The sequence below is a fragment of the Sycon ciliatum genome, chromosome 7, assembly GCF_964019385.1.
Source record: "Sycon ciliatum chromosome 7, ocSycCili1.1, whole genome shotgun sequence".
Taxonomy (NCBI): domain Eukaryota; kingdom Metazoa; phylum Porifera; class Calcarea; order Leucosolenida; family Sycettidae; genus Sycon; species Sycon ciliatum.
In genome coordinates this window covers 31,754,109-31,764,390 of record NC_088649.1, presented here as the reverse complement: position 1 = coordinate 31,764,390, position 10,282 = coordinate 31,754,109, and the positions used below count along the sequence as shown (strand labels likewise).

At 47.0% G+C, this 10,282-nt stretch overlaps 1 long non-coding RNA gene across 1 annotated transcript; it reads left to right on the top strand.

The window, feature by feature from the left end:
• Positions 1 to 9,599: 9,599 nt before the first annotated feature.
• LOC135821085 (uncharacterized) lies at positions 9,600 to 10,282 on the top strand. Its single transcript, XR_010554289.1, has 3 exons — positions 9,600 to 9,734; positions 9,877 to 9,940; positions 10,246 to 10,282. It is a non-coding gene; the product is annotated as an uncharacterized LOC135821085 (long non-coding RNA).

Sequence of the window (10,282 nt, the reverse complement as noted above, 5' to 3'; positions counted from 1 at the left end):
TACTGCATAATGTCAATGTCAAGCAGATCCTGCAGGAGAAGACTGGGGTGTTGGCGTCCAGTCACTGAGTGTACAGACACCAGTCACATTTCCTGCGTCTTTTGCAGCATACAGGATAGACTCATCACTGTAAAGTCCACTACTTCGTGATTTATATTTGTAGAATACATGACAGGCGTATTCAGTGTGCCTCACAGGACTGCGAGATGCTGCAGAAGACCAGGTTCGACCTTTCTGGACCGCCATTCACCGACGGTGGGCTACACGATGCTGGAGGAACTAGATTCCAGTGAAAACCCAAGATTCCTTTGCTCCTGGACACTCCGACGTGTTCTGATATCTGCCAGGTGCGCAGTAACTAGTATTTTCATCGCTATAGCGAGGACGACGCCGATCGGCAAACTCTCGCTCCCAGCCATCACCAGCCTCTCAAAACCATCACTTGGCATCCCCCAGAGGTATAGGAGAAAGCCAAAACAGCTCTCAACAAACAAAAGCTAAGGACGATGGAAAGAGAGCATGTCAAAAAGAAGACGAACAGTATGAAGTTCAAATGGGTTTGAACACTCGTACCACCAACTATACCACTTTCAATAAATCGTGACGCCATTTTGTTTTAACATGAATATCGCGGCTTGAGAGACTCGAGCCCCGCCACCTTGTTCAAATCGGACTTGGTAGCTTCATACTGGAACTTAATCTTCTTCTTTTTGAGGTATGACCGTACAAAACGCGCTTGGATTTTTTTCATTTTTATTTTATTATTATTATTTTTTTTCATTGCAACTTTTTTAGCAGACTCCTGAAACAACGGTGAATCTGGAACGAATAAATGGTCCTTGTCAAAGGCATGACGAGTCTCGAAGTCTTCACATTCATGATGGAACCTTGTCATGATTGACGCATTCCTTGATGGTGCGCACATGAAATCACCCTCTGCTGTGCGTCAACGAAACAAGGCCCACCGACTTCTTTCACGCTCTCCAAACGATGTCCGCCTGCGAGAGCAACACCGCACTCTCCGCGCAGCCGCGCGCAAGCTAGATCGGAGGCTAAGGGATCAGTATTTTCAAGCTCGCCTACAGTCGGCCGGAAAGGATGGACGGAAGCTCTGGAATACGATAAACGTGGTGACTGGACGAGCGAAAAGTTCAAGCCCACCACAAGTACCTGTTGGAATCCTCTCCCGAACTTTTGGCGAAGTTGTACATGACCCTGGACGACCAGACGCGCTGTGCGCCAACGCACCAGCCGAACGTGAAGCACCAGCATTCACGGAATTTGCGCCTGTTTCGACGGAGGACATTACGGCCCTTCTCCAGTCCGTTGACGCGTCAAAAGCAACTGGACATGATGACTTGCCGGGTATTGTCCTTAGAAACTCGGCATCAATACTGGCTCCCTCGCTCAGCATCATTTTCAATACTTCGTTATGTCAGGGGTGTGTTCCCCGTCAGTTTAAAATTGCTAATGTGTCGCCGCTAGTCAAAGGTGGCGGCCTTGACCCTTGTCAGCCTACTGCCTATCGACCTATTTCTCTACTACCAGTCGTTTCTCGCCTCCTCGAGAAGATCGTCAAAGCTCAGCTTACATCCTTTCTGACCGATCACAGTATTCTCCCTGACTCGCAGTTCGCGTACAGGAAGAACCACAGTACGGAGGACGCTCTTGTGCTAGCTGTCAATCGCTGGCTGAAAGCGAAGTATGAGCGCAAACTTACAGGTGTGATATTCGTGGATATGTCGAAGGCTTTCGACTGTGTCAAACACACCATCTTGGCACAGGAGCTATCCGACATTGGGGTCGGCGGTACTGTCCAGATATGGTTCACTAGTTACCTGAGTGAGCGGCTTCAACGCGTAGTCGTGGGCGGAAATTGCTCGGAATACGTCGCATGCAGTCGAGGGGTGCCGCAAGGATCCGTCCTCGGCCCCCTCCTGTTCACACTATACATCCGTAACCTTCGATGCTGCTTGCCCCAGCAGGTCACAAACCAGGAATTTGCAGACGACATTGCAATTGAAGCCTCGGGCAGTTGCGAACAAGTGTGCTCTTCTCTAAGCACAGCCATCACTGGCCTGTCGCAGTGGTTGGAGGACCGCGGGCTAATGCTGAACCAAAAGAAAACGCAAGCTCTGTTGATTACCCCAAGAGGCCCAGCCCCTGACACAGATAACATTCGAATTCGCTGTGGGAATGCAGCCCTTGCAGTTGTGGAACAAGCGCGGTACCTGGGCGTAATGGTAGATGGGCAGCTCTCCTGGGAGCCTCACGTCAATCACACAATCCAGCAGGTGCGGAAGTCAGTAGGTGCGCTGTGGCGGAGCCGCCGAAGCCTCACCCTGGCGTCAAAGATCCTGTTTTACAGGTCGATGATCCAGGGTAGGTTGTCGTACGCTTCCAACGCCTTTTATCCGTCACTTCAAATTGGCAATATGGAGCCCCTCACACGTCTAACGAAGTGCGCTATCCGCGGCTTCTTCGGTCTGCCACCGTGGTCGCGCACGAGCCCGATCTTTGAACAGCTCCGCCTCACCACCCTGGAGGACATGTTTAACATTAAGCTCCTCATCTTTGTCCGTCGTTGTCTGTTCTCCCGAGCTAGCTCCCTCTTCACCAGCTTCTTCGTGAGAGTTACTGGTGACCGCACTCGGGGAGCAGCACATCACCTCGTTCGAGTACCATTTTGGCCCGGTCCTGCGGGTCGAGCGACCATGCAGTTCATCGGCGCAGTCCTGTGGAACCAGCTCCCGCCTGATCTCCGTTCCGAGCCCAGCCACCTTCAGTTCTGTGCCCTGCTAAAAGCGCATCATGGCTCCGTTTAAATGCTCTTCGGCTAGTGTGTTTCTGTGGTATAGCGGACTGAAGAATAGTAAACGTGTTTTGCAATATATGTATGAAGCTATTTTGTATATAGTATGTTCCCATTCCGTTTTTGCTTTGGTGTAGCCCTGAGGTTGATTGCTTATTTATTTCTACCCTTCCTCTCTCCATACTTCTGTCCCCCCCCCCCTCTCTCTCATTCCTTCTGTCGTCCACATGTATCAAAGGAGGCGAAATCGCCTGTTTGTGGTGCGACGTTAAATCAACTTCTACAACAACAACAACCCTGGCTCATCTTTTCCAATTCCATTCTTTTCACATCCTGCAACCCATACCCTACTAGTATCAGTGGGGATGCTAGAATCAGAAGAGGCAAGGCAGCACTCTTCCGTGGATGTATTACTCGACACAACACCACCCATACTTGTTTTCTAGAAGTTTTGACTATAATGATATATTGCAGTAGGAAGTAGTATACAGTCAAATAGGATAGGATAAGAATGAATGATCAACTGTCTGATAAAGAATGCAGTTCATTAAAGACTTATTGGAAGGTCTCTACCAGCTGATCGTCATGTCGGACGGCGACACTGCATGATGATATGAAGCTCTCAGTTAGCTGTTTCAGTTCCGTGGTAGAAAGTGTCATGTGTGCGTCCAGAGAACGATGAAAACATCTGGGGTCCACGTTGATGCAGACGATTGGAGACGATTACCTCATACCCTCTCCGACGTGTTGGAGAGGGTATGAGGGCATCTACCCCAATGGTTTTACCTGATAATTGCCCTGGATAGGATTGGTTATATAAAGTAGATATCATGCTGGATATAGTGTCATATGAGGATGTTGGTGAGGAGTGAAGATGGATTCTGAATGTAAGATCTTACCTGCTTATGTACGTGAAGGGAGACTTCATGAGACGGATGAAGAAGAAGAAGAAGAAGAAGAAGAAGAAAAAGAGCAATACGGGGAGGAAAAACAGTGTCAACATCTTGATCATGTTTTACATGAAGGAAGATACGTGTGTTCTTCGTGTGGATTTGTCATGGCGGTGATTTACTTCCCTGAAGATGATGTGCATAGGAGATGTAGTTTGATGAAGAAGCCTTACGCGGTACATGAGCGGTTAAGCGGTGTGGATCGTCATCTTTTGCATTTTCTTTCGAAAACTGAACTCTTATCCGATCAGCTTTGCGTACACCCTCTTCGGGAGCAGATACTTGCGATGAAAAAATCCTGTTTGTACAAGAGTATAAACTATGCTATAGCGAAGCTGAACCCTTGAGTGTCATGGTCAAGAGATCACGCTGGAGGCTGTTTGGCCACATCCTGCGGATGGCAGATGAATCTCCAGCTGTTATGGCTATGTTCGCGTACTTCGCCAATCAGCAACAGAAATGCTGGAGGGGTAGACCGCGGACGACCCTGCCGCAGGCATTGGTGGGAGATCTGCGCCAAGCCAATGCCGGATTGCTCGGGAACTTAGACGCTCTGCAGAGCCTGCGAGCCATTGCCCATGACCGACCCGCATGGCGAGATCTATGCATGAAGATCTGTGCATCGTGATATTCCGACAGGTCCTGAAACAGTCAAACTCAGGAAATAGCACTATTATTAGCACTCAGGCTGCAATATTCAATGACATAATTAAAGACATATTCATAAATGACATATCTTCAATACCCATGAGCTACATTGTATATGATAATTATATCATTGTATCATCGTTCTAGCTCAATTTCTTTCCCCTGTCATAGTCCTGTTTATCATGTTCAGCATAAGCGAAGTTGTGGATCATGCTTGCATGGTTGACTCCAACGCGTACATGCAAGTAATAATAATAATAATAATAGCATTATCCTGCATAGTATACGATACGAATGTGGATGTACTACGTAAACTGCGTTCCTACTTACCTCGTAGCAATGTATCATGGTTGAGGTTCAGTCGAATCATGAAACCTCTTCCTCAGCATTTTCCACTCCTATATGTACTGCATCTCATGGAGTCGACCAGGATGGTGTCTTCTTCTCAACTGTCCACGTTGCGTACGAATTTGCTGATTTTATCTCCATCTGATACATCTCTTATGGCATCATTGATTGATGCCTATTGTTGGGAAACCTATTCACTTGATCACGTGATTCAGAACTTGCACACGTTTGACTCTGATCTTATTTCCATACTGTATCAGTTCACTAAAGTGGCGGTATCATGTAAGGAATCTTTAAGATGAGATATGATTTTGGTGGGCATGCCGCTGATTGGACAAAATGTTTTTTGGCGGGTTTGATGCTGGTTGGTCAAATGTTTTTGGTGGGCTCAATGCTGAGTGGTCAAATGTTTTTGGTGGGCTTGATGGTGATTGGTTGACCTAGCTGACACATATTTTATCACTTCAACCCGCCTCCGTCTCTGCCTTGTATAAATACGGGTGGTTGTCCTGTAGTCGAGTCATTCGTTCATCGAATACAGTGCTGATGAGTTGTTCTCCCTTCGCTTCCTGGAAGATGGATAACCTATACGAGCGGCGGGTGAGGAAGAATTCCGCTCTTCCTGCTGACCCTCCTCAAGTTGTGCTCTCTTCTAAGGCAGTACCGGCTAAGCGTCGCTATGTGTCACCTGCTCCTACCAAGCTCCACAAAGAGATTGTGGTAGATGGGTTTCAGGAGGACATGCAACTGTCCTACAAGTCATCAGGTAGATCCTTCTACAAGCCTGGTTATAAGATGTACTTCCCTTCAGGAGCTCTACCAGCCTGTGGTAGTACGGCAACAGCTCGCAAAGATGCTCAAGGACAGGTTTACATCGAACTGAATGAGTCCACTGAATTCATCATTACGAACTTGATCAAGACTTGTCCATCGCTCCGTGACACTCTCCGAAGAGGACGTGTGGAGAAGATCAAGACCAACTTCTACCCATCACGTTCGTCCTACGGTCAATGTCGGGTGTACATCAACGGTGAAAGCAAGCTAGTCCCGACCAGCTGTTTCGAACTGGATGTGGAACAAGATGTTTTCATCTACCCCGGGGCAGTCTCCCTCGACATTGACGAGCAAGCGTTGAAGGTACGTCTTGCTGTTGCTCCAATCGTCTGCATCAACGTGGACCCCAGATGTTTTCATCGTTCTCTGGACGCACACATGACACTTTCTACCACGGAACTGAAACAGCTAACTGAGAGCTTCATATCATCATGCAGTGTCGCCGTCCGACATGACGATCAGCTGGTAGAGACCTTCCAATAAGTCTTTAATGAACTGCATTCTTTATCAGACAGTTGATCATTCATTCTTATCCTATCCTATTTGACTGTATACTACTTCCTACTGCAATATATCATTATAGTCAAAACTTCTAGAAAACAAGTATGGGTGGTGTTGTGTCGAGTAATACATCCACGGAAGAGTGCTGCCTTGCCTCTTCTGATTCTAGCATCCCCACTGATACTAGTAGGGTATGAGTTGCAGGATGTGAAAAGAATGGAATTGGAAAAGATGAGCCAGGGTGATTTCATGTGCGCACCATCAAGGAATGCGTCAATCATGACAAGGTTCCATCATGAATGTGAAGACTTCGAGACTCGTCATGCCTTTGACAAGGACCATTTATTCGTTCCAGATTCACCGTTGTTTCAGGAGTCTGCTAAAAAAGTTGCAATGAAAAAAAAAAAATTATAAAATAAAAATGAAAAAAATCCAAGCGCGTTTTGTACGGTCATACCTCAAAAAGAAGAAGATTAAGTTCCAGTATGAAGCTACCAAGTCCGATTTGAACAAGGTGGCGGGGCTCGAGTCTCTCAAGTGCCGGTGGCAATTCATGTTATTATAATTTTATTTATTTTACTAGGGTGTTTCCCACAGACCATGTGTTTGGTTACGCTGCACAAGCAGCGCATTACATTATCCCTTCCACTAATTGTTATCGGCCAATCAGCATACTCTCACCACCTCACATCCAATGAGCATACCCCACGTCACACTAACTTTACACAAACTTGTCTCATATATGCGAAAAAATGGTACTGGATCATAGCAACATCCTCCTAGATAATGAACAAAATAACGATTAAAACACAACAACCGACAACAACCGACAACAACCAACAACAACCAAAAACAACCAACAACAGCCAACAACAACCAACAACAACCGACAACAACCGACAACAACCGACAACAACCGACAACAACATCCAACAACCAACAACAACTGACAACAACCAACTACAACCAACAACAACAAACAACAACAACCAACAACCGACAACAACAAACAACAACAACCAACAACAACCAACAACAACCAACAACAGCCAACAACAACCAACAACAACCAACAACAACTGACAACAACCGACAACAACCAACAACAACATCCAACAACCAACTACAACTGACAACAACCAACTACAACCAACAACAACAACCAACAACAACCAACAACCGACAACAACAAACAACAACAACCAACAACAGCCAACAACAACCAACAACAACCAACAACAACGGACAACAACCGACAACAACCAACAACAACCGACAACAACAACCAACAACAACTAACAACAACACCCAACAACCGACAACAACCAACAACAACCAACAACAACACCCATAAACCGACAACAACCGACAACAACAACCAACAACAACCAACAACACCTGACAACAACCGACAACAACCAACAACGCCCAACAACAACCAACAACAACCAACAATAACCAGCAACAACCGACAACAACATCCAACAGCCAACAACAACCGACAACAATCAACAATAACAACCAACAACCGACAGCAACAACCAATAACAACATCAACAACGACGACGATAACGACGACAACAACCGACAACAACATCAACAACAACCAACAACAACCAACAACAACCGGCAACAACCGACAGCAACAACCAATAACAACATCAATAACGACGACGATAACGACGGCAACAACCGACTACAACATCAACAACGACGACGATAACGACGACAACCACAACAGTGTCCGGTAATGCGTGGTAGAGAATGGCAGTCAGCCAGACTGAGTACAGTTGAGCATGTATAATCATAATAACACATTTCGCGTAGTTGAGCACTAAATAAAGAAATTCAGTGTTTTTTCCCACTTCTGTCTTGTGAGCATCATCAGCAAGGTGTAGTAGCTGCTGATACTGATTTGTCCTCGAGTGTCGAGCTGCACAGTTTCTTCCAGTCTGTCTTGTCCTCTGCATGTTGTCAGCACCTGGAAAGGTCTTCCATGGTCTTCATGGGCACACCCAGCTTATTCAACTGAGCGACCAGACTTGTGGCTAGTGTCAACCTTGGCCGCCCACGAGGTGCTTTGTTGTCCTTGTCCAAATAGCCGCTCATGGCTACTTAGGGTGGCGTGTCCGTGTCCATCTGTAGCACATGACTGGTCATTCGTAGTCGCCTACACGCAGCTGTGTCATGTATTACTACAAGAACTCAACCAAGTCCTCAGCATTCATGGAGTAGCGGCAGGTTGGGCAAGTTGGGCTGGGGGCAGAACTGATCCACTCCTTCATACAGTGGAAGTGAAATTCATGACCGCACTCGAACTTGGATAGAGGACGGTCCAGGGTATCCTGACAAATCACACAAATGGGCTCATGACTTATTGCTGACGAGTCTACCTTAGTTGGCACTACATTGATGTACTGCAGCTCCATGGGGTGTATTGCCTGGTCTTGATGGTGGCTACCGTAATACACCCCGTTGAGGTACCACTGATAGATACCCTCCTCCTCCTGAGAGATGAAAGCAGGTCCATCTTCCCTATGCCGAAGGTTGTATCGGTACCACTCCCGTACACGATTGTTACCTTCCCTGCGTATCACCGCTGGCGCATTCTCCCTGTGGAGCATTCCGTGGTGATACCACCGTAGAATACAGCATGTGGCGTCACAATAACTGACTGCAGGACCGCCGGCTCTATGACGGACACCGTTGAGGTAGTACTCGATGCTACCCCGTCCTATCCAAGCCGGTTCATTAACGCGATGAAGGCGACCTCCATAGCACCAGGCGGACACTCCCCTACTATCAACAAGAGCTGGTCCGTCCTCCCGATGGAGTCTACCGTCGACGTGCCAAATTTCTTGCTGCGCGTTTTGATCTGCCAACTCCACAACAGTTCTTATTGGCGTCCGCCTTTCTATTAGTAAAGGACCCGTGGTGAGAGACCACGACCGGTCGTCCACGTCTACACCGAATGTATCAGCCATATCTATTTACTGAGAATAATGTAACAACTCCTCCACAAACGCTTCTACAACTGACGTCTTCTTCATCCCCAGATAGGCGTTAGCCTTTGGGTAATCCTGAAATAAAGATTATTATTATTATCCTGGGTTTTTTCCTCTTGGTGGTTTTGGATAAGAGTTGAAAAGTCCAAAAGGTCAACTGATGACCTTTGCGTTACTTGGTATGATTGGATTTTAGCGGATGATGTCGGTATGCAGCTGGGGAGCGAATTCGACAGGAAGAAGATAAAGGTCTTGCTTTGCGGTTCACACCTTCACTTCAGTATCATTACAGTCCAAATGACGTTCACGTGCCACTGCGGTGTCGAACTTACAGGGGTAATACCCCTGTTCCAGCACCTGAGGCGGTGCGTCAAGCGCCGCCTCTTTCTCATCATATATTGTGACAAATGGTAAGTGTGCAGTGCTCCTAGCTCTCTCCCCCAACAAAAGAGCTCTATGACACTGTGCTTTCTGCGGTTTCTTTCGTTTTTACAGTGGAGAACGGCTGGTTGGAGGCCCAGCCGTGGTCGCCCACCTCACGGGTACGGCCCATCTAACCCGTTACTGGGAGGGTCGGCAAGTCGGACTGCTGTTGCAGTCCGACTACCGGGACGCCGTAGAGCGTATTAGGACCCTGTAAGTAAGCACTGCTCTGTTTACATGTATACTTACCCCCTCGTTATAGCGATACTTACTTGTTTCGTATCCTCTTGTCTTACCCTGCTTTCGTATTCGTGACACTAATAGTGTTTGTGTGCGCTCATGCTTGGTTTCACAGATGATGATGTATGAAGGTCTGGGGCTGCCGTCTTCAGGATGTGCCATTTGTTTCAAAATTATTTGTAAGTACTTGTAACAGGCGTAGTGTAGTAACTGTGTGTGCAGTGTAGTAACAGTGTGTAGTGTTTTGTGATGGTACTGTGCTATAGCAGTCGTAATGTATTTTGTGATGGTCCTGAGCAGTCGTAATGTGTTGGGCTACTGAAGTACACTGCATGAAGGGGTATGTGTGGGTGCTTCGACATATTCTCGTGCTTCCTAAACCCTAGATACGTGTATAGCACTATAACCTAGATGTGTGTGTGCGTGTGTGCGTGTGTGTGTCCGCGCATGCGTGCGTGTGCGTGCATTGTGTTCTCTTCTACAGACTCATCCAAGTCAATTTAAATAAAAGTGTATTATAG